Here is a 25,826-nt window from a genome sequence, read left to right on the forward strand (position 1 = left end):
CCTTTTCTGCAGGAGGATGGTCCAGATGGTGGTGTTGTAGCAGCTGTGGAGCCTGTGGAGAGTGAAGAGGAGGAAGACGACGGGGACGACACGGACAACAGGGATACAGTCATACAACAATATTTTCAGTAGCACACAGGTAAGAATCAACCACGCCATTTCACATTTACTTAAGGCCTCCTGCGTCTCTACTGTCTGTGTTTCCCCCCAATTCCTTTTAACTGAATTGTGACTTTCCCTTCCCTTTTCAGAGCTGTATTACCCACTGCGTGACTTCTGCTTTGTTTGCCCATGGAATAAAGCTTATTGACATTGGTATGTTGTCATCACAATGTAACTGAACATAATTGCACCGTTATGTGTAATACATTTGTGAAAAATACAAGCAGACTCCTGTTATTTTAAGTGCAATTAGTGATTTATTTCAAGTGCTACATATAGGTACATGATTGTAAAACGGTGATGGGTGGGGGTGGAGTAATGTCCATGGCAGAGTCCAGTTCTCAGTTTCACACGTGAATTGTCCATATGCCTGTGGAAGGATGGAGCAGGGGCAGTTTAAGGTTGGACAGGGTGACAATATGGGACAGTGGGATGACATCAGGGGTTATCTTATGCTGGCGGGGTCTTGGCATCCTACTCTGTCTTCTTGTGAGATCTCAGGTTCCGCTTGCGGGGGGTTGTTCTTCAGCAGGAGGTGGGGTTCTGGTGGCCTGTTGTTGTGTGGGGGCCTCCTGTCCACTAGCACCGGCGGAGGTGGTAGGCTGTTCCTGGTTCAGGCTAGTGACAGGGGCCCTTTGTGGTGCCACATGGTCCCACAATGTGGTGACTATCTGGTTAAGGGCCAGGACGATGGTCCCCATTGCGGAACCAATGTTCCTCAGTTCCTCACTGAACCCCATGTACCGTTCCTCCTGCTGTGCCTGGATCTCCTGGAACCTGGCCAGTACCGTCGCCATCGTCTCCTGGGAGTGGTGGTAGGCTCCCATGATGGAGGAGAGGGCCTCTTGGAGAGTGGGTTCCCTGGGCCTGTCCCCCCCTGTCGCACAGCAGCCCTCCCAGTTTCCCAGTGTTCCTGGGCCTCTGTCCCCTGGACGGTGTGCCCACTACCACTGCCCCCAGGTCCCTGTGGTTGTTGGGGTGGTTGTTCAACCTGGGTGCCCTGTAGTGGCGGACACACCGCTGATTGACGTGTCCTGGAGACAGAGGAATGGGCCCGGTGGGTGGGAGCTGTGCTGGTGTTCCCAGAGGGGGTTAGGTCTGCTGTAGCCTGTGGCTGTGTGTGGGGAACCGACTGTCCAGAGGTCCCCGATGGTCCGGGCTGGTCATCTGGGTCCAGGGAGACAGAGCTGCTGTCATCGCTGGGGGCCTCTTCTGGGGGTGGGATGTACATCTCTGGACCCTCCGTGGCGGTGTGGTGGCGTTCGGGTCCTGCAGGGGTATAAGGGTATGGTTATTGCTTCTGTGTGTGGCATTTCGTGTGATGGGTGGGTGTCCGTGTACCCAAGTGCAGGCATTCCCTTGTGGGGGCTTTTGTGAGGGTGGCTTGTGGGGGTGATGTGTGTGTGCAGTGGGCATGCTTTGGTGATGGGTGTCCATGCTTTGTGGTCGCATGCAGGGCTTGGTGTTGGGATGGGTGGGTTGTGATGGTGAGACATTTGCAAGGAGTTGGTGTGATGGGGTGGGGGTGAGGGTGGGGTATGTGCTGGCATGCAGGTGGGGTGGGGGTGGAAAGTAGTAGTTAAGAATTGACTTACCAGAGTCCATTCCTCCAGATACTCCTGCGAGGCTGTCAGGATGCAGGATGTGCAAGACTTCCTCCTCCCATGCTGTAAATTCTGGGGGAGTAGGTGGGGATCCGCCGCCAGTCTTCTGCACCGCGATATTGTGCCTTGATACCATGGAATTCACCTTCCCCCGTAGGTCGTTCCATCGCTTCCTGATGTCCTCCCGATTGCGTTGATGCAGTCCCACCGCGTTGACCCTGTCCACTATCCTTTGCCATAGCTCCATCTTCCTAGCAATTGTGGTGTGCTGCACCTGTGCCCCGAATAGCTGGGGCTCTACACGAACTATTTCCTCCACCATGACCCTGAGTTCTGCGTCAGAGAACTTGGGGTGTCTTTGGGGTGCCATGGGGTGGTGTGGATGAGGTGAGGGAAGTTGTATGTGTTGTGGAGTGTAATGTGTGTGGTGGTGTATGGTGTTTTGTGCGTGGTAATTGTGTGGGTGATGTTGTGATTTGCCTCTGTGTGATGGTCTACTCTAAGCAGTGCTGTCTCTCTCTGTCCTTGATTCGCAATTGTGGTCGTAGGGGTTTGTGGGTGATGTGGGTGTGTGTTTTATATTGTATTGGATGTGTGGGAGTGGTGTGTATATGTGTCTCAGGTGTGTGTATTTGGAATTGTCCAATGTGGTTGTGTTTTGTAAGGGTGCGTGTATTTTGAGCGCGGCGGTGTGTACCGCCAATGGAATACCGCGGTTGAAAGATCGCCGCGTGGATTCGTGGATCGGAATGGCATGGGCGTATTTCTGTTGGCGTGACGGTGGAGGTTTGGTCATCGCCATTTTTTCGCTGACCTTTGGTGTGGCGGACTTTTGTGGATGTCGGGTTTTTGGAGGTTTTCAATTGGTGGGTCAGAATGACCGTGGCGGTTTACCGCGACCGCAGCGGTGTTATGGCGGTCTTCTGACCGGCGGTAAGCGCCTTTTACCGCAGAGGTCAGAATGACCCCCTATATCTCTTTCTCTACATGTACCACTCTGTGACTCTTCCTAATTCTTCATCTTTTTACCTTTCTGTATCTTTCTTCTGACAATATCACCTTTTACTCTCTGTCTTACATCTATCCCTATCTCATCTATCTGCCTCATCTTTATCTCTATCTCTACCTCCCTACACCATCTACTTCACATCTCTCACTATGCCATTCTGTTTACCTCTTTACTCTTCTCTTGTCTTTCCCTTCTATATATTTCACTAACTCAGCAAAGTGAACCGAAGGCACAAGCTTGGCAGAGTTTTGTAGTCGACATAGAAAGGAGAGCCAAGGAAAGAGAAGAGAATTAAGATTAAAAAAATGTCAGGTTTCACTGATGGAACCAGGAAAATCTTCAGAGCAGTGTTTGATTTGCATACTTGAAGTGAAAATGCCTTTGAGAAGGATGCACTTTTGATAAAAAAATATGCAGCAATTACAGCTAAATTTTTTAAACCGTGTGTACACTTGTCTTCTTTTAAGAATTGCATTAACCTGCTGAAAATTCAAAAGTTGCCTTTTCCCTGACTTTCCTACAGTATGAGGTATTGGCTGACTAAATAAAAAAATCATAAAAATTAAGATTCAAGACCAAAAAGAAATGGCTCTCTCAATGCTTGTTCAAGCTTCTGTTTGCTATCTGGCTGTTTGTCTGCTCCCATTTCTGAAAGTTTGGCGGATAATTGAGTGGCATCACTAGTGCCTAAAATAGCCAACTAGCTACAGTAAATTCAATATTGCCCATCTCTCCCAGTCTCCCAAAATTCCTTAAGATATCACTGAGTGGAATTAATGTAGCCTTATAGTCTGCCGTAGTGGGCTATATTGGCCATTAAAGGCCAGCTCCAACCTTTAACAGGGGAACAGGACTTTAAGGCCGGTATAGCCCATCTACGGTGGGCTAAAAGGCTATTAGAATATTCTGCCACTAGAGGGCAGAATGTTCTCATAAATAAAACAAAGGCCTCACGGAGCCCGAGGGGATTGAAATCTCCATGGGCTCCGTCAGCCTTTGATCACAGCAATAGCTGTGAACAAACACATTGGAATGTTGGAGCTGTGGGATTCTATCAGCCAATAGAAGTCCAGAGCACACAATTTTTTTCAATGAAGCTCACAACATTCCAATGTTTTAATATTTGATAGTTTTGTAGAGCTCTTGATGCTGCATTTTGGCTATTTGCAGCACCAGCAATGAAATGTGTTTTTTTAATGATATTCAGGCCCATATTTATACTTTTTGACGCTAAACTGCGCTAACGCAGTTTAGCGTCAAAAAGTTTTGCGCCGTCTAACGCCATTCTGAAGCGCCATGCGGGCGCCGTATTTATGGAATGGCGTTAGACGGCGCAATCAGACCGGCGCTGCCTGGTTTGCGTGGGAAAAAACCACGTAGACCAGACAGCGCCGGCGTAGGGGGAAAATGGCGCATGGGCGTCTTAAAATGGGGCAAGTCAGGTTACGTCGAAAAAATCGTCTTAACCCGACTTGCGCCATTTATTTTCGACGCCCATCCCCCATCAACATGACTCCTATCATTGTAAAGATAGGAGTCATGCCCCCTTGCCCAATGGCCATGCCCAGGGGACTTCTGTCCCCTGGGCATGGTCATTGGGCATAGTGGCATGTAGGGGGGCACAAATAAGGCCCCCCTATGCCACCAAAAAAAAATATAAAAAATAAAAAATTATACTTACCTGAACTTACCTGAATGTCCCTGGGGTGGGTCCCTCCATCCTTGGGGGTCCTCCTGGGGTGGGCAAGGGTGGCAGGGGGGGTCCCTGGGGGCATGGGAGGGCACCTGTGGGCTCATTTTGAGCCCACAGGCCCCTTAACGCCTGCCCTGAGCAGGCGTTAAAAAGTGGCGCAAATGCGCCGTTTTTAGCCACGCCAACTCCCGGGCGTCTCTTTTGCCCGGGAGTATAAATACCACGTAAAGGCCTGGGAGTCATTTTTTAGACGGGAACGCCTCCCTTGCATATCATTAACGCAAGGAAGGGGTTCACGCTAAAAAATGACGCACATTCCGGGAACTTTGGCGCTATTCGCCTCTAACGCCATAGTATAAATATGGCGTTAGTTGGCGTTAGTTTTGCGTCGAAATTGCGTCAAAAAAAACGACGCAATTTCGGCGCAAACGGAGTATAAATATGGCCCTCAGTTTACCGATCTTGGAGGAGTAGAAGGCTGAGCCAGCCTCACCAGACCTGCAGAGCATTACATTTTTCTTTTCTACAGAGTGTATTCAACTCACTGGCCAGCCGTTCTGTCACTTGAATGTAGAGCTTTTCAGGAAAATGATCTCACATCCAGAAACACTTTCCTTTGAAGTCATTGTCAGATGGTAAGCCTGAAAATATGTTCTCATCAGGAAAATACACTTGACATAGACACTGTTTTTATAGGAAATAACAAACAGAAGTCAATTTACCAAATTTTCATGTAAGGCAGCACAACAGTGTTAGAAATGGGGTTTCTAGTTGGCTAGGGTATGCACCTAAGCCAGGCAGAATCCACCCACTCTAGTCAGGGCAAGGGAATTGCACGTCCAAGGTAACCCCTGCTCACCCCTTTGGTAGCTTGGCATGAGAAGTCAGGCCTATCCTAGAGGCAATGTGTAAAGCATTTGCACAACACACAAAACAGACGGGACGCACTATCCCCACCACAAAAGAAACACAATACCAAGTTATATGAAAATATACTGGGGCATATTTATACTCCGTTTGCGCCGAATTTGCGTCGTTTTTTTAGACGCAAATTCGACGCAAAACTAACTCCATATTTATACTTTGGCGTTAGACGCGTCTAGCGCCAAAGTTCATGGAGTTAGCGTCATTTTTTTGCGTGAACACCTTCCTTGCGTTAATGATATGCAAGGTAGGCGTTCCCGTCTTAAAAAATGACTCTGATGCATATGCGTCGTATTTATACTCCCGGGCAAAAATGACGCCCGGGAGTGGACAGGTCAAAAAAACCCGCATTAGCGCCGGATTTTAGCGCCTGGGTCAGGGCAGGTGTTAAGGGACCTGTGGGCTCAGAATGAGCCCAGAGGTGCCCTCCCCTGCCCCCAGGGACACCCCCTGCCACCCTTGCCCACCCCAGGAGGACACCCAAGGATGGAGGGACCCACCCCAGGGACATTAAGGTAAGTCCAGGTAAGTATTTTTATTTTATTTTTTGTTGTGGCATAGGGGGGCCTGATTTGTGCCCCCCTACATGCCACTATGCCCAATGACCATGCCCAGGGGACAGAAGTCCCCTGGGCATGGCCGTTGGGCAAGGGGGCATGACTCCTGTCTTTGCTAAGACAGGAGTCATTTCAATGGGGGATGGGCGTCGTAAAAAAAATTGCGCAAATCGGGTTGAGGCAATTTTTTGGCCTCAGCCTGACTTGCACCATTTGGGGACGCCCATACGCCATTTTCCCCCTACGCCGGCGCTGCCTGGTGTACGTAGTTTTTTTTAACGCACACCAGACAGCGCCGGCGGCTAACGCCGGCTAACGTCATTCAATAAATACGGCGCCCGCATGGCGCTTCAGAATGGCGTTAGCCGGCGCTAATTTTTTTGGCGCAAAACTGCGTTAGCGCAGTTTTGCGTCAAAAAGTATAAATATGGCCCACTGTGTTGTACACAACACAATTATTACCAAACACAACATGTCCGTAATATCCTGCTACCTTAGCAGTTGTCAGAACATTACACATTAGTTTCTCTGCAGAGCCAGCAGTAGTCACATATAACACACAGGTTACTTAGTATTCTGCAACATAAACAGTAGTCAGGAATCACATTAGTACAAAAATGCACTTGTCATAGAAATAACATAAAGTCCCATATCAGTAACATTATAAAACATATGACAAGTGAAAAAAACCCACATATTAGCATGTAATGCCTATAAAATGAACATTAGCAAATATATATGTAACATCACAAAACTGCACAGGTTAACCTACAAACCCCTCATGTCCATATTAGGAACATTTGAAGATGATAATTCCAAAGAAAGTACCTGTTTTTATGATGAGTGGCACTTCCAGTGCCCAGAAGCGTACAAAGGGGGCCCCTGGCAGTCCACTGAGTGAAAACAGGGGCCTCGTGATCTCTTGGGGAAGGAGGAGAGTGCCACACACCCCTTCTGATTTATAGCAGGCACCTCCTGGGGCCCACAATCTCTGGCCAAAACACTGCCCCAAAATGGAAAGTGGGACCACACTGAGAGACCAGCGGTGCGGGGGGCGCCGGCGAGGCTTCCACTCTGCCCTCGGTTTCAAAGGATCACTCGGGGCTTTGTTCCGGCAAGGGGAGCCTCCGATGAGGCTTCCTTCCCACCCGTCCACGAAACTAAATGGGGCTCCGGTGGGGTGGGGAGCCTCCAATGAGGCTTCCTTCCCTGCTGACTTAATGCTTGTTTAGAAGTATATACAACACTCCACTGCCTTTTGGCCCGGCTCATGCAGTAGAAGTATCACAAATATACATAAATGTATAGATAAATACATATCCTGGAGTAAGACTTAACTGCTCTCAGTTGGCACTTTAGGATGGAAAAGTTTATGAATTGAATCACTCTGTCATGTAAATGGAATAAAATAGACTTAAAACTGAAAACACAAATGGTGAGCAACAGTATTCAGCACAGAAGTTGCCTTCAAACCCAGGACCTAAAAAACAGTTCTCACAATCTAACTCTGCCTTTTTGAAATTCTAGGCAAATATTAGGGTACTTCAAAATAGGAATATGAGTGCTATAAATAATACCTTGACAGAACTCATTAGAAGGTGTACAAATCACTGAGATGGCTAGAGACCACAACTAGACTTTACACCTAATTTTACCATGAACACTTCACCTAAATATGCTGGAAATAAACACAAAATTATAAATCAGGACATTTGAATTTCCCCGCGAAGGGCAGTCTCTTGTGCTTCCCATCAAAATTACTGTCATCCCAGTTTTGCTCAGTGGTCTCTTGGATAATTACCCTTTGAACTCATTCCTCTGCCCATATTTCCTGTCCAAAATGGGAATATATAGAATCCGCGTCAAAGCTGTTAGTAAAATTGTGGTTATTAATAGAACAAATAAACTGAAAGAAAATCTGGAATTGATATGTAGTTGTGGGAGACAGGGTTGAGACTCAGGGCCTGATTTTAAGTTTGGCGGACGGAAAACTCTGTTCACCAAACTCCCGACAGGGTGGTCACCGTCTACATGGCAACCTCTCCGCTGGATTTAATAAGAGTTTCCCGCTAGGTCAGCGGGCCGAAACCTAGATTTCTGCTGTCTGGCCTAGGCAGAAACTGGCAACAACATTTTCAATGGCTCGCAATCGAGCCGGCAGCAATGCTGTAGCCTGCAGGGTGCACCAACGTCCTCGCAATGATCATTGCAATGGTGCTGGCCAGGAGAGCCCCTGCACTGCCCAGGCCAAGTGCAGGGGTCCTCCGGTGCCCTCTGCACCTGTTCTTTGCCAGCATTTTCATGGCAGTGGTAGCGCCATGAAGCTGCTGGCAGAGAAGGGGGTCATAATCCCCAGGGCAGCACTACCCAGGTGGATTAGAACCACCACCTCAGGACCGCAGAGATCTCTGATCCTGGTGGAGCTGGCAGTTCCCTGGCAGCCTGAACGCCAGAGTTGTAATGTGGCACTCGGGCCACCACATTAGCTGCTGTCCGACCACCATCCCCAAGTCTGGTGGTCTAGTGACTGTCAAACTCGTAATGGCCCCTCACTGCCTACACATCCACTATAATTTCACAGAAATGTAAAACGGTGGTAAAGTAATACCTTTAATAAAAGCAGTACTGCATTACAATCTTTGGTCTCCAATTTCATCAAACTACCACACACTTTCCATGTGCCTCTCTTCTCTGGTCTCAAAATATGTGTGCTGACTGACAGTGCTTAATGGAAGAATAAATAACTGAGCATATTCCCTCTGCATTCTTTTCATTCATACATTCAGAGTTAGATAAATGAAGGTTTTTACATTCCCTATGAGCATGTCTAAAGATACAGGGGCATATTTATACTCCGTTTGCGCCGAATTTGCGTCGTTTTTTTCGACGCAAATTCGACGCAAAACTAACTCCATATTTATACTTTGGCGTTAGACGCGTGTAGCGCCAAAGTTCATGGAGTTAGCGTCATTTTTTGGCGTGAACACCTTCCTTGCGTTAATGATATGCAAGGTAGGCGTTCCCGTCTTAAAAAATGACTCCGATGCATTTGCGCCGTATTTATACTCCCGGGCAAAAATGACGCCCGGGAGTGGGCGGGTCTAAAAAACCCGCATTAGCGCCGGATTTTAACGCCTGGGTCAGGGCAGGCGTTAAGGGACCTGTGGGCTCAGAATGAGCCCAGAGGTGCCCTCCCCTGCCCCCAGGGACACCCCCTGCCACCCTTGCCCACCCCAGGAGGACACGCAAGGATGGAGGGACCCACCCCAGGGACATTAAGGTAAGTTCAGGTAAGTATTTTTGTTAAAAAAAAATTGTGGCAGAGGGGGGCCTGATTTGTGCCCCCCTACATGCCACTATGCCCAATGACCATGCCCAGGGGACAGAAGTCCCCTGGGCATGGCCATTGGGCAAGGGGGCATGACTCCTGTCTTTGCTAAGACAGGAGTCATTTCAATGGGGGTTGGGAGTCGTAAAAAAATGGCGCAAATCGGGTTGAGGCGATTTATTTGCCTCAGCCTGACTTGCACCATTTGTGGACGCCCATACTCCATTTTCCCCCTACGCCGGCGCTGCCTGGTGTACGTCGTTTTTTTAACGCACACCAGACAGCGCCGGCGGCTAACACCGGCTAACGTCATTGAATAAATACGGCGCCCGCATGGCGCTTCAGAATGGCGTTAGCCGGCACTAATTTTTTTGGCGCAAAACTGCGTTAGCGCAGTTTTGCGTCAAAAAGTATAAATATGGCCCACAATGTCACTGAAGCTGAATAATGGAGGACTTCTCCTGTGCTACATCCCCTGCCTTCCAACCACAGGGTGACTCGTCTTCATATTTCCTATGTATTTGAACTACTGAGATGTGGACATCTAGCCAGTCTGTCCAATGTACGCCCGCAGGCAGATAGCTGTGAGTAGCAAAAGGCAAAACATTTGGCATTCTCACAAGCATAGTACAGATAATGGAACAAACAAATGCAGGACAAACATGCAAACAGTAAGGTGGCATGACACCCAAAATATAGAAAAAAAGTTTACAGTATATAATATTAAAAGACAGCTGGAATGTAATCTCAAATTAGGTCATTGAGACATTGCCAGCAAACACAACCAGAAATAAAAAATTACATTGTCACCTCTACTCTATTGAAAAGAGCACGTTCACTTGCAAAACTCAAGGAGAGGTACCCTTAATGGGAACGTTAAATATTCACTATTTATTAATGTATGACCTCATCTACGTAGAGTCAGATCGCCACTTATGGAAGCAAATTACACACCATTTTTGCTACTTGCATGCCAGTTTACAATAAAACCTATGTACCAGAACTTCATGTTGCAAAATGTTCATTTGCAGGATGATGCAGGACGACCTGCATAATGAATATTAATTTGAAAAATCACTATGCACTAATAGGTCGAATCCCAAAATGTCCAGTCACAGGATATCTCAAAATGACTTCTTTAATGAATATTAATTAGGCAGGTCAAAATTTCCAACCACTTGTGATTGACTTCAGACACTTGGATGGTTGCCAGCAATTCATAACACACCAACATCCTAGCATTAGCATTTTCACGTTTCAAACATATTTTAAAGGAGCTTGTGTTCTTTAATTGAAAAAGTGCTGCTTATTTTTTTTTCCAGTTTGGGAAGACATTGGACAGAGTTATCACTGGTCCCCAAAGTACTAACTTCTCCCATTTAAGCAGCCTGGCAAGATTCTCAAGGGTAAGCTGTTGAAGGGTCATTGCGTCACCTTTTTAAATGAGTTACCAACTCTTTTGAGTTGTTAGTAATTTTTCAATGGTTTGTAGTCACAAACTACTGATGTATCTCATTTAAAATCAGATACCGCAGGGGGTGCTCATTTCATGCACCATCTAAGTTATGATTGGGATTGAATCCCATAACCACATTGTTATTCAGAATGAATTTTCTTATTAATAATCGTGGGTTAATTCCATTATAAAAAACAGAGGGTTTATGACTCCAAAAGGGCTGGTACATGCGGTCCAGGGTAGTTTGCAGGTAACTGAATAATAAACACTAATGCAGCAAAATTTAATGGATCTCATTTTACACACTTTCACATCACAAGAAGCTAATTAGCCTAGTTGAGAATCAAAACCTCTACTGTGAGCTGTCAACCTACTAAGCTATCATGTTTCTGATCATTATCATACTGTGCTGCTCCGAAATTGGAAAGCCGCTTATTTTTTAAGGGAACTTGGTATTAATTAACAGTGAAGGCCTATTCTCAGACTCACTCCCTCTCCCACTCACAATAGCCTAACTGTCTTTGCCTGAAAGGGGAGGAATGAAGCAGAGGCCCTAAAAAATGGTCCACAGGTCACCCTTATGCACAAGCCCAATCTTTTTGACCAAGCTACTCTCCTAGATGGGCTTGTGCATAAGGGTGACCTGCGGACCAGTTTGCTTCATTCCTCCCCTTCCAGGCAAAGACAGTTAGGCTATTGAGAGTGGGAGAGGCAGTGAGTCTGAGAATAGGCCTTGCTGTGGGTTAGGTGTTGGTCTGGCTGGCAGCCATCCTTGTTTCACCTGGGCCAAGATAGGAGCCATTCTCGCCTTAGCCCCACTTGTGGCCTTCCGGCCAAGAAGCAAGGTTTTTTCCCTGACCCCTCCCCTGCCGTGCCATCACGTTCAGGCCATGGTAGCCAGGGGACAATGAGAGTGTGCTGGGATATCATCGAGGGTGCAGGTGATATTGTGGCCGTAGGGTCATCTTCATCACAGCACTCATGAAGCAACAGCAGTTGTGTGCTTTCTTGACCCCTTCCCTCCCAGGCCATCATCCTCAGGCTATGGTGGTCCCAGGAGAGGCTGAGTAAGAGAAGCAGCCATAGTCTTGTTGGGGGCCAGATGTTTGTCACCTTGGCCCAAATGTCTTCAGGGCATGGTTGAGGGGTTGTGTTTATAGGAAAAGGCCTTGCTTTGAGGCTATCTTGCCCAGAGAAAAAATATAGAGAGGATGAGGGGCTAGGGCAAAATCTGCTGACTTTAGAACTGGAGATGGAGGTTCAGGTCCCAGCCTCAGCTGAACATTCTGTGAGTCCTGGCAAATATTTTAATATACCAAGGTCTCTGGTAAAAATGAATTTGATGTTGTGGATTGTAATTGGTATTCATGTAGATCACTCCTATGCCATTAGGCCCAGTTCACCCCAAATGAAACTGCAAAAAAAAAGAAACAGGCATTTGTTTGTGTTTTAAGATTCTGCTAAGGTCTACACAATAATTAAAGGAGGTCTGCTTTATAAAGACATCCATGTTCTTTTTAACATGATTTTTCTGCCTTTGTGTGATTTAACTATCAGTCACAGAACAGTGACGCACCTTTAGAACACATTTTAAAGTGCTTTCACCTTATGCAGTGCTTTAAGTGGGCCGGGTCCCTTCAGGACACAGACCCAGTAGTATTTAGAAATGGATATGGAAATGGGTCCCTATTCGGTCCTATTAATGTGCTTAACTGGCAAAAACACTAATCAATTTTTGAAAAATGAATGTAGAAATTGTTAAGGTAATCCATGTCACCAATTGAGTTCCCATTTATATTTCACATGTTTAACACTGTTAGGGAATGCACTATTAAGTAGGGTATTTCCAGGATGTTGTATTTCTGCATTTCTTGCTGTGTAGCACATTACTGTGGTGCAGAGATCATTTTGAACTGAGTTGCCGTCAGCTGTTTATATAGGTCACAATCGAAAGCTCTTGGGTTGAGGTTGAAGATGCTGCACGTTTCTTACAGTTCTTGTCAGTGCTTAAATACATGTTCTGAATATATTGTCCTCCAGTCTTTAGCCTCACTTCGGAGTGTGCAGGTCAATGTTCACGTAACATAGCTACAATTGAGATTCTGTGCAAATATGTGTGAAAGAGGTGGCAAGGCTACAACCATTGCCAAAGCAAATAGTGCTGGCTGGTTTTAGATGAATGCCAGTTGTTTTGTTATACATTTCAATGAACTAACAAAAAGCTCAGAGAGGAGTCAAAATACTGGTCAGGTGCACACTATGGAAATTCCGACATTTATTTTAGGTGTTTAGGCCAACCCCTAATTACATGCTAAATGGCCCCATTTGAGACACCCCACTTTTTCCATTTCATTTAAGGCACTGGCCTTGCTTTTACTATTTAAATTACATATTGATAAGGGGAACAAATACCAACTTTTGGTGATATAAAAACCAGCCAGGTAGCAACCCCAGCTAGATCAGGTGTGTGACCCTTCAGCCATTTTATTTCACTTCACACGCCCGGAAAAATGCAGTGCTTACAGTTTTCACTAATGTTACTGGTTTTATAGGCTTTTACAATTCCTAAGTTATGAAACTTTCTCTAACAATTAGTCTATTGAGACTAAATAAAAAGTGTTGCACGATCCAGGAAGGCTGGCCTGTAAGAAAAAGAGTAACTAGATGAGAGGGGTGAAGCCCTACTCAAGTAGCACTGACAATCTGTGTCAGTGAGAAGTCATAAGGAAACCCCTAATAAACCAATGTTCAACTCCCTGGTAGCAAGGTACAGAGCAGTCAGGCTTACCTTAGAAGCAATGTGGAAAGATGCGAGGCTGTGATGTGAGGTCATGCGTTGTCGGTGAGGCCACTGATAAAAGAAGCTTACAATGTATAATCCTGCAGCGATGAATCATCGTGCACTAACCAGTTCCAAAGAGACTGCTGGGCTTGTAATACAAAGTCCTGAGCCACTGTTGAGGCTGCTGTCCAAGAGAACCTTGTGATGCAAGGGACTACGTTAGGGAAGCTTCATGTAACAGCACTTCTGAAGAGGCTACTGTCTGCAAGGTTGATGCGGAGTCCTATAGCGGGAAGAAGCATCACAGCAGAGGAAATGCAATGGTTCTGCTCAGAGTTGCACAGCGCAGAAGAGGAGATGAGCTGGCTTCCCGGATGCACACTTGGGCTGGAAGAGCACTTTCTGACCCACTTCCAAGGGTCCAGGACTGAGGTGACACCACTTGGCAGAGTATAACTCACAGTTGCAGAGTCCAGTTGCGGGTTACAAGAGACTAGCCCTTGGAGTCACTCTGGTGGTCCTGGGTACAGGTTGCAGGTCTAGTCCTTCTCATCCAGGCAAGAGGGCAGCAGGTCAGCAAGCAGGCAGCAGTCCTTGAGGGCAGTAGTCCAGCAGAGTGGCAATTCTTTCAGCAGCCTTTCTTTCCAGCAGAGTTCTTGGCAGGTCCAGAAGTGTACTGCAGAGCTGGTGTCTAAGGTCCCACATTTTTCTCTTGTGATTCCTTTGAACTGGGAGAAGCTTTAAAGTGCATAGATTTCCTACTTCCCATGCTGTTGTTCCATTTGACTATAGGAGGTATGCAATCCTTTATTTAAAGGCAGGACACAGTCTATTTAGGTGTAAGTGGGGCTGTGCCTGACCTTGCCCTCCTACCCTGTTAGTGATGGCCCTCTCCAGGCACACCAAAGCACCCTATTGTGTGTGGCTGTCTAGGAGGAAGACATAGAGTCCAACTGTCCACTACCTCTAATCAAGTGTCCCAGATACAGGCTGCAGGAACTAAATTGTTAAGCAGGAAAATGCCAATTTTCAAAAAGTGCCATTTTCAAAATAATAAACAAAAATCCAACATTACCATAAAAGAAGATTTTTCATTAAAATTCTAAACAAACCAATCATGAACTGTTTGCATGTTCTCATCTGGAAGTCACAGCTTATTATATGTAATAAGGTAACTCAAATGTTATCCTATGGGAGAGGTAGGCCTTGTAATCTGGAAAATAAATTTAAGAGTTTTTCATTATCAGGACATTTAAAACATAAAGGGCCACATGTACCAACTTTCAGATTTGCGACCCGCAAATTGCGAGTCAGAGCGACTCGCAATTTGCGAGTCACAAATCGAATGTTGGATGGTGTCCTTGACACCATCTGCGATTCGCAAGGGGGTCGCAAATGCCCACCTCATGAATAATCATGAGGTGGGTCGCAATTTGCGACCCCCTTGCGAATGGCGGCCCTCACAGGGATGGTGGCCTGCTGCGGACAGCAGACCACCATGTCTGTGACTGCTTTTCAATAAAGCGTTTTTTGTTAGTTTTTTTTGTAATGCAGCCCGTTTTCCTTAAAGGAAAATGAAATGAATTACAAAAACAAAAAATGAAATGTTTTTGTTTAATTTTTTCAGAGCAGGCAGAGGTCCATAGGAAACCCATTTGAAATGGGTGCAAAATGCAATTGGTTTGCGACCGCGTTGGCGGTCACAAACCAATCCTAGATTGCACTGCGACTCGCAATTAGGAAGGGAACACCCCTTCCTAATTGCGAGTTGCAAACCCGTTTTGCTATTCGGTAACCAGATTACCGAATCGCAAAACGGGGTTTGTGTATTGCGATGTGCTTTTTGCACGTCACAAACAGCGAAATTCGCTGTTTGTGACGTGCAAAAAGCTAGCTACATGTGGCCCAAAATGTGCAGGGTCCACCTACGGCTGACACACACACACACACACATATATATATATATATATATATATATATATATATATATATGTATATATATATATATATACATATATATATATATATATACATATGGAAGGTTACATTATCAACTGCGTGATCACAACTGGAGAGGGGGAGGCAATAAATGGCCACCGTACATCTTCCCTAAAGATCCTCAGTTGCAATTACTAATTTATCAACTAGTTATCACAATATTTACTCTCAAGAGTTCTGGGCCACGTTACTACTCCTCTGTGTTGTGAAATTAAACCCAAGGCCATTAAGAGCCACGCAGATAAACTATCAACCAGTAACAGTGGTGGATTTGCCCACAACGCTGTTGAGAAATGCAGCAATAGGCAGAAAGATTTAGGGTTGAGTCAAGCAAATAACTCAGAGGTATGATCACTAATGTTTTGTGATGGTGCACATATGGTACAACACAAAACAAACTATAGCAATGATTTTCCATACGCTATAAAAGCTTGCAAGGTCCTGTGCAAACCTTATTAAATATACATCAGTACCACAAGCATGTCGGGAACTCTCACATGTTTTTTAGACACAAGTCCACCTCTGAAAGGGAAAGTTTGAATGCCTAGTTCCTCTTCTCATCATGGAACTGCATAACAATTATTAGTGTGTTGAGGTTACTGTTACTTTATGTAATCAGTTTACCTGCATTTGCACAGAAATATGGGCAGAGCAACTGGAATTATGCAATTCTGTGGCCAGAGTGTCTTCCACACAATTATGGACTGGCCCATCTGCCACATAATCCTTCATCTACTGCAAAAAATATTTCTAGCTCAAACAGATCAAAAGTTACTAAATAAGCAGCAAACCATAGTTCTGCATAGTAGAAGGCCAATCACAAAGGTTTACTAGTTAAGTTTTAGTAGTATATTGCTCTGTTTGTGTGTTAAACTGACACTATGAAAGTGTTAGCATAGTTAAGAACAAGAAAATAATGAAGTAATACTATTACAAAATGTGCTAATTATGTTGCATAATTTGCCTTTTCTTGTCGCATTATTTAGTTAACCTAGCCACATAATTTGGTCCTCTCCTGCAATATAATTCCAGCGGCTCTGAATATAGGTTACCAACTTGGTAATTATCATAAGGCTCCAAATTGCAGCTTTGGACCACTTATTTTCTGCATGTCGTTCACCTAGACAATGCAGGGGCAGACAGTGAATTAATTAGCCACTGGTGCTAAAAAGTATTGCTTACATATTTTTTTGTCATGCTGAATTTAGCTCCTGTAGCACAAGTCCTTCCCCAACATTAACTGGGGCTCATATTTATGGGCTTTGGGGTGCAGAGAAGTGGAGCAAGTCACCTTGCTGCGCAGCCCTGCATCACAGGGAAAGACAGGATTGCACCGTATGTATCCAATACGGCATATTCCTGTCCTTTCCCACTGTGTTGGCACTCTCTTGGCTGTCTACTGCCAATGCAGGCACCCTTGCAGCATGGTGCAAGGGTGCCTTCATTGCATGCAGGATTGTTTTGGTGCAGGAAGGGACACCTTTTTGCACAAAACAATTCTGTGAGGCTAGGAGGAAAAATAGAGGTGAAATAAATGTATTTCTCTTCGTTACACTTCTCATGGGGAAGTGTATCTTTTTGGTGCATCCCTAGGTTTACAAGTTCTTGTTAATCTGGGCATGTGTTAAAATCAATGGATGCTGCATGGGACCACCCAGGCAACATCCATGGAAACTCCTTCCTGGCGCAGATTAATGTAAAGCAGTGATCTGTGTAGCATTACTTTACTCAAGATTTATGAAGCCACGCAGGGCCATACAAGCTGGCCTTGCGTTGCTTCATAAATCTCACTTAAGTTTTGGGTCGCTCTTGCATCATGTTGCCTGGTGCAAGAGCGACACAAACCATCAGTATGGCCTTGATTATCTAGAGCCAAATGATAGCATCCGAGTCAACATGGTGCTGCTGGTTACTGGTTTTGTATTTTCTAAGACGTGCTCAAAGCAGATCAAATTTTAGCTAAAGTATCAGTTTTGTAAGAGTATTTTATTTTGTTTTTTACCATGGTAATATATATCAATAAGGAAATCACTACTGTCATTAATGTATTTACCATTAGAAGTAGGTCATTTTACCAACAGTGGTAATCCTGCAGAGTGAATTCTGCTGCCTAGTGGCTATTCTCCTTTCTGTGACAAGCGTCGGTGGAAAACCCGAAAATTGCTGGTGACATTACCATTTCCCAATCAGTAATGAAGTGTCAGTGCGCTATACATACCTAAATAATTTGCATATAACCGAGAAACGTATAGAATCTTACTGTGAATTCAGTCCACCTATGACTAATGAGAAAATGATTACGTTTTATATGTTAATCAGTGCAAAATTTGTTTAGAAAAGTGTAGTGGCCTAATGGTTTTCTAAAGTGCTAGCAACTGATTCTGACAAACGCCGGGGGTAGCGAATATCAAGTCTGCCTAGTCTTGATTCCACCTGATACATATTTCTTTCCATATCCCATACTCCCTGCCTCTATCGCTCACTCTTGCAGGTTATTTTTCACTCATGCTTTCTCTCTCTGCCCTTTACCTTTTATTATCTTCCTTTTTATTCGTCATTGTTGTGCTGTTCTCTCTCTTGTTCTGAGTCACCAGAAATGAGGGGCGTGCTCACTACAACAGTTACCGCACAAATTAAGCTTCTGTTAAATAGTGCTCTAAATATAGGCCAAGAATTGTGTCGAAAAGTTTTGTTTATGTACATCTCCTGATCTCCAGAGGTAAATTCTAAAGTAAAGAGTGTTAAATGAAAAATGGCTTCTCAAAAAGCCGTTTGAACTGTTTCCAAGGCCGGAGAGAGCGGAAATGATGCCATCCTGTGTACTGAGCTTAGAGTTAATTGAAGATTCGCTGCCTCAGAGCGTCGCACTGATAGTTGTTTATGATAACATTACTTTGGAGAGGGCTGGCTCCTATGGGAGGAAGGGAAGCATCACCTTTGTTTCCTTCCTCAGTAATATTACATGAAGCCTGCTGCCAACCGCCTGAAAAGTGAGGGATTAATTAGAAATGGGAAAAACGTCATTTATTGTTCTAAAGTGTCCATGCTGCTGTGACTTACTGGAGGTTGGCACAAATAAAAGGCATCATTCGCAAGTCAGAAGACCCACATAGTATATAAATCCACCAATTCATCAATCTACAGGTCTGCCGCCTTCTAACTTGCTACCCTTTCATCTCTCTAATTTACTAAACGCCCTCTACCTTTGTCCTACTAAGCAATGCTTAATTTTTAAGTAGATACTTTCAGGGTCCCCGTTTTAGGTCTAGGCAAAAGACAGCTTCTGCTGTTAGGTAGCAGGGAAACCGATTGTATCCAATTTAGAATTGAGGCCTGATTTAGAGTTTGGCAGATGTGCACTTCATCACAATTCGCCTTATTACAAGTGTGCTGTATTTCATGGCACTTGTAATAAGACAAACAGGGTATCGGCTACCTTTGTAATGTAGTAACCATCCACCAAACTCTAAATCGGGCACTTATGTCCAGATTTAAGTGGGCCTAGTGCCATTCTAACACCACATTAGCATAATTTTTTTATGCTAATGTGGCGTTAGAAGGCCAAAAATGCCACGCCATATTTACAAAGTGGTGCAATGCCTGCGTTGCGCCACTTCGTACCTCCTCACGCCACATTATGCCTGCGCAAGGCATAATATATGCAAGGGGGCATTCCAGCGCAATGAGGGGTAGAAAAAACGGGGCAAAGAAATCTATGAGATTTCTTTGCGTCATTTTCATCTGCATTTTTTAACACCTGCTAAGAGCGGGTGTTAAAAAGAGGTTTTTATTGTGTTCAGTGGGCCTCTGGGTGCTTTGTTAAGGGGCACAAGAAAAACAGCGGTGCACTAGTTGTAGTGCCGCTTTTCAAAAATCTGCCCCTAAGGGTGGCCTTTGTGTCTGCCTCCTGCTCTCCATTTGATGGCCTTCTTGTCTATTTCAGTTTTATGCTTCAGATTCAATTGCTTCCCTCTCTATTACTGTTTGTCGTGCTCATGGATAAATTCACTTTCTATTTTGATTGGAATTGTATTCTTCCACTGTTGAAGTCATAACCATGTGCTGGAGTGTATAAGATACTATCATCTCCCCCTTGGCATGTGTTTCCCTGCTCCTACCCTTCACATTTGGGCCCCCTCTTCAATAATTTATTAGCCTCACCAGTGTCTGCAGGTGTGTCTCCCTCTTTCCCCTCAATGGTTTAGATCGATTTTAAACCCTCACATGATGGACCCTCAAATGGGTGCATGTTCAGAAATTCATAGTGGCCACCTAGGAGTATTTTTTATTTTATTTTAGGGATATCCATCCAAAGGTGAATACTATATGTGTGTTTATATGTAAATCAGTCATCTTTGAATAGTTTATTTCTTCTACCAAATGAAATAACATTTTACGATAAGTGCTGTGAGCAGAATAGTTTTCGTTTGCTTTAAGAGAAATAATTCAAAGATAGCCACCCCTATGCGCATGCTTGTAGCAGCCACTTTTCACTCCTTTATTTTTTTAAATAGAAGAAACCCCATCCCAGGATGGTCACTGTATATGTGTGGGCACAAACAGCGACCACCTTGGGGAAAAACAAAGCATGGCAAAGTCAATAGTTGGCTCAGTATGCAATTTTGCGTGAAAAAGTATACCACCAGCTTGCGCCATTCTAAGATGTTGACCGGGCGTCATATTTATGGAATGATGGTAGCCCGCAGTAAGGCCCATCTAGCATCATGAAAAAGGACACTAACCGGGTGGGGGAGGTGTATGGTGGAACTGCAGGTTGTGTGTCAAAGTACGACACTAGTCCGGTTAGAGGCATAAAGATGCCTCTAACCACACTAGCGTCTTCCTTTGATGCACAACCCCCATGAACATGACTCCTGCCTTAGTAAAGACAGGAGTCATGCCCACCACCCCAATGGCCATGCCCAGGGGACATGTGTCCCCTGGGCATGGCCATTGGGCCCAGTGCCGTGTACGGGGGCCCAAGTTGGGCCCCCCATGGCACTTAAAAAAAAAAGTAATATACTCACCTGTACTTACCTGACTTACCTGGGATGGGGTTCCCCATCCTCTGGCGTCCTTCTGGTGTGGGTGTCACTGGGGCTAGGGAAGAGCACCTGTGGGCCCATCCCATGGTCTCTGACCATGGAAATAGGCTCAGAGGTCCCATAACGCCTGCTTTGACCCAGGCGTTAAATAATGGCTCTAAGCAAGCTTAGCACCATTATTTTAGGCCCCCTTCCTCCCGTGCTTGATTTTAGCATGGTGGGATGAATATGGCACTAAGGCCATAACATCATATTTTGCCTGAGAACGCATACCTTGCATCTCACTGACGCTAGGTAGTTTCCCGCTAGCAAAAAATGACTTTAACTCCAAAACTTTGGTGCTGGAGGGGTCTAGCGTCAAAGTATAAATTTAGAGTTAGGTTTGCCCCAAATTTGCATTAAAAAAATGACTCAAATTCGGCGCAAATCAAGTATAAACATGGGGGCTATTGTCTTTGACAACGCTTGCGTTTCTTTTAGGTACCCATGCCGGTGATGGAAAATACCAAGGTCTTGGAATACCATGGATGCCTGGTCATGAGTTCACATTGCCCCTCTTTCTTTCACTACCCTAGACTTCATATCTCTTTATGTAACTCTTGCAGGTTCTTTCTCCTCCTGCATTTTATATTTGGTCCAGTTTTGCTACATTTCTCCTTATCCTTTTTCCCTCTGTGACCTTCGGTCTCTTGCTTCTGGTCAAAGTCTAATGATGATAAATAAGTCCAGGTCCCCAAAAATGAATGCAGGTGTCCACCATCAACAAACACATGCACAACTTAAGCACTGCTCTTAAAATGGTCTCCTCTGCCCCCTCCAATGGCCGGAATCAATGCTCAAACTTGTATGCATGTATGAATAAATGTAAGGAAAGATATTTGTAATGCTCAAAACTAGAAAGAGTAACAGAACTATGAGCAAAGGAGTAATTCAAAGGATTTGATAAGTATTGTTTAAAAGGAGGCACTGTGTTTGTGGGAAGGCCTTCATAATGTTTAGTGATGTAGTGCTTAATTTATAATGCCCTGTGTTACAAAGCAGCTGCTCTGCCTTCGTTATGACTGTTTTGCATTCAGTGGCTTATTCTGCTCTGTGTCAGATATGCTAATTCTTTGCAGAACAAAATTTACATTTTGTAGGATTTGCAGAAATCTAGCCGATTTACATAAATGAGGTAGGACTCTACTTGTGAATCCTAATGAAAGGGCTTCAAGGGGAGGGATGGTGCCATCCTAGAGGTGCCAGAATTCAGTTAGTAGGGCATGACCTCCAAGCGGAAAAATCAAATTGGCATGATATGAAGGTTCCAAGTGGCAGCATGCAATGGTCCAATGGACCACTGAATTCTGCCACCAATATTTACAGATCCCATTCAAAAGCTTCCACTTTGCAAATGAATGCCATCCTTTTTCAGGTGATGGTATCTAGTCAATGATTTGCAATCACAATTATGTTTGCAAACCGTTGTTGCACTCCACTGGAAATCATTAAGATGGGTGGGTGCTCTTTTTTTTCCCAGTTTCTTAACCAATTGCAATGGGTTGCAAAGTGGCCTGTGTGACTCACAAAAACATTTGCGTGACACAATGCGGCTTTCATGACTTGTGAGTTTGTACTTTGTCATAAAGTGCCTGTGTTATTGAGGTGGTCATGATTTTGTGCCCAACAACCTGTGCTGAAGTCTTAAATTCCTGTCAGTTTCTTACACAAAAGTATGCCTGATCAGCCCAGCCCTCCATTGATTTTTGAGCTTCTTCTTTCTTCAAATTGGGGTTTGGAGACAGCCATCTGCTGCTGCGTTTTTACTTTTTCGTGGATTGCACCCAGAGATTGTCCAGTTCGCTGTCTTAGGAACAAAAGCATGTTTCTAAGAGGTACTTTTAAAAGGATACAAGGGAAATATCGACAGCGGTCCACCAAGATGGCTGCATCTTATTGAAGTCAGCATGTGGCCCTGGTACAATGGGAGGAATGTATTCTGTAACTCTGTCACAAAATGAAGGCTCACCCCTGCATGTACAGTTTTTTCATCAAAGATGTCATTGCTTCAATTATGCCACTGAATATGTCATAAGAAATGTAATAGGTGAGGTAATTAGTAGTGCATGGAGAGGGAGTGAGCTATAGTTACCTTTACAGCAAGTGTTAAAGTTAATTGATATAACTACAACTGGTGAATTTCAGTGATGTTGTTGATTTAATACAGTGTGTTTTAACCAACATTTCACCTAATTATAACGTCTCTTTAACCTTTGGTATTTTCACAAAATTTCTAAGGTTTGCTTTAATGGAAAGTAAGATATTGTTACCATACCTAAATTTAATGTTACTTTAACCTTTGTTATTCTCAAGTAATTTCTAGGGTTTTTTAAGGAAAAGTACACAATGTTATATTTAATAATAATTATTATACAAACATATTTAATAAGCTTTTATTAGCAAAAGAAATCAAAATGTCTGCAAGTTTCTTTTGACATTGTTTTTGTGGTTAAATTTTGTGGGCTAAAAAATGTTATAAGAAAAACTCACACATGATTTTAAGAAAATCAACGTGCCTCTGAGTCTTCCTTTTATAATTTTTCAGCCAACATAATGTAATCATAAATACAACCATAAGAGGGCCTTCCACTCCAGATAAAGAACACAGACTTTCAGCTAGGAATGATTTAAAAAATAAGTTCTCCTGGGGTCACGGATTTATTGACCCAAGATACATACTGTTTTTATTAATCTTGCCAGGAGGCTGCTTCGGATACTGCACCCCCCCCTCCACAACATAATAGAATGTTCACTAGTGCCCTGCCTCGTCTTGGACAAGCATAAAAATATTTTGTATTAATATGTCGTAGGACATTATAGGCTGCACTTACAAATAATGAACTGGTCCCCAAGGCCATACTTTTATAATAAGGGGGCGGGAAGCACATGGGCCCACTCACCGAGCCATTCTCCATCCCTTGGTCCCTTACATGGGTATCCTGGTGCCCACCTGTGGCACCCATACCACACTCTGTTGGTCGCCATGGGGGAAAGACTTGCCAGGTCTACTCATGCACCCATCAAAGTTATGTTGTGAGCTGGCTTTGCGCACACTAAAAGGGAGCAGTTTTTTTTTTGCTCCCTCTGGGCAGGACAAATCTGAATTTCCCTGCTATCAGGAAGGTGGGCAGGAAAACACATGCCTGCTCCCACCCAGGAACAGCATTTTCAAAGCTCCTGCTGGGAGGGAGCAGACAAGTTTCCCTGTTTGTACTCCTATGGACAGGGAAATTATGGTGTCCCAGGGAGCCCATGCATAAAGAACGGGGGCCCCAGTGTCTTAAGAAGATTTGAGATGTGGGCATCTCAACTCTTTCCCCTTTAATATTGATGCTGGCCCTGCATGATGGGACACATGGAGTCCTTATAGGAGCACCCTCCATTTTTGTTAAGGTTTCATCCCCAGCAGATGCAGTCCCTAGGGCTTTTACATGCTCGGGGGGGCACACAACCGCTGCTTTTTGCTTTTTTTAACATATCTTTATAAATCTCAAGAACATAAGGCATAGAACTAGGTCAACAAACTGTCCTGGCCCCAATCTGAGTCCATTATCAAACATGGTGCAGTTACACAAGAATAAATGAGATATAAAAATGTCATCATTCAGGAAAATGGGCAGTGACAAACAGAAAACAATAGCACACAATACACTCTGGGCTTCATCTGTGGGGGTTGATGGGAACATAGCCTGCTCTCCATCAGGTCATCTGGAGTGCCTTGAGCATGCAGGGGCCAGAACTTCTCTTCCCAGTATATGAGTACACAGGTGTCCCCTCAGGAGGACCTCTTGCTGAGGTGAGTAGGGGTGGATGCAGTCCTAGGCATGGTCAGGTCATGGGCAGTACACCTGTTCATACTCGGGTATTCAGAGGTCCCCTTTTACCCTCAATAGGGCACTACCCCAGGATTTGTGTCCCCAGTCATTACAGGTCTCCTCTTTGTGGGATGAACCTGACTATGGGAGTGTATGGACTGTCTGTTAGGACATCAGTTCGGTCAGCAAGACATCAGGATTCAGCATCAAAGTTCTGAAAAGGCAAGGTCTTTAAGCATTCAAGTTAAACACCTCTCTTCTTCAGACACAAATTGAACAAAAAAACTGTCTTCTCTCTGTGCAGTCCGGCTAAGTTAGATTTCCTAAAACTACTTCCCAAGTCCTTATTGGTCAAGGGATTGCATGTTCACACTTTGTCCAATAAAAGTACAACTTTAAATCTACAGTTTCTACTAGTACACAGTTCACATGTCACTGATTGGCTTCTCTTGTAATGTCCTCATCATTCGGCTCATCAGGTAATAACATTGTTGTAGCTTATACTCCAGTCTGTATGGTCATTGTTTCTCTCCTGAGAAAGTCAGTCTTACACACATTACACTTACAATGTTACATTTAGCAGGAACAGCATCTTCTAGCAAGCTGTTCTCATGAGAAAGACTTTTAGCTATGACACAATTTAATTCTCTAAGCAAACATTTTATTAATCAGTTTAGAAATACATCTTGACATGAGGCTGTGCAACTAGGCCAACACGTCGACTAAGTTAAGGCCTTCAATTAATAAAGCTAAAATACAAAAATGCATAACTCTTAATATGACATATTACTACACTAATCAAACACAAGTTCCATTCTCCCTTTTCTTTTCTTCCCTCCTCTGATTATTCTTTGTCTTTTTAAATTTTAGTCTTTTACACAATTTACATATTCCCCACATTCCAACTACGCAAACCATGCTAATTAATATTCCCTGTACAATTTTCAGTAAGATCCCTTCCCCAATGTTGCTGAGCCAATTTCCCACTGAAGCAAAACCTTTACCAACATTCTCCCAAACACCTGGGGGCATATTTATACTCCGTTTGCAACGAATTTGCGTCGTTTTTTTTTACGCAAATTCGACGCAAAACTAACTCCATATTTATACTTTGGCGTTAGACGCGTCTAGCGCCAAAGTCCATGGAGTTAGTGTCATTTTTTTGCGTGAACACCTTCCTTGCGTTAATGATATGCAAGGTAGGCGTTCCCGTCTTAAAAAATGACTCCGATGCATATGCGTCGTATTTATACTCCCGGGCAAAAATGACGCCCGGGAGTGGGCGGGTCTAAAAAACCTGCATTAGCGCCGGATTTTAGCGCCTGGGTCAGGGCAGGCGTTAAGGGACCTGTGGGCTCAGAATGAGCCCAGAGGTGCCCTCCCCTGCCCCCAGGGACACCCCCTGCCACCCTTG

This window comes from Pleurodeles waltl, chromosome 11, assembly GCF_031143425.1.
Source record: "Pleurodeles waltl isolate 20211129_DDA chromosome 11, aPleWal1.hap1.20221129, whole genome shotgun sequence".
In the NCBI taxonomy this organism is placed as follows: Eukaryota; Metazoa; Chordata; class Amphibia; order Caudata; family Salamandridae; genus Pleurodeles; species Pleurodeles waltl.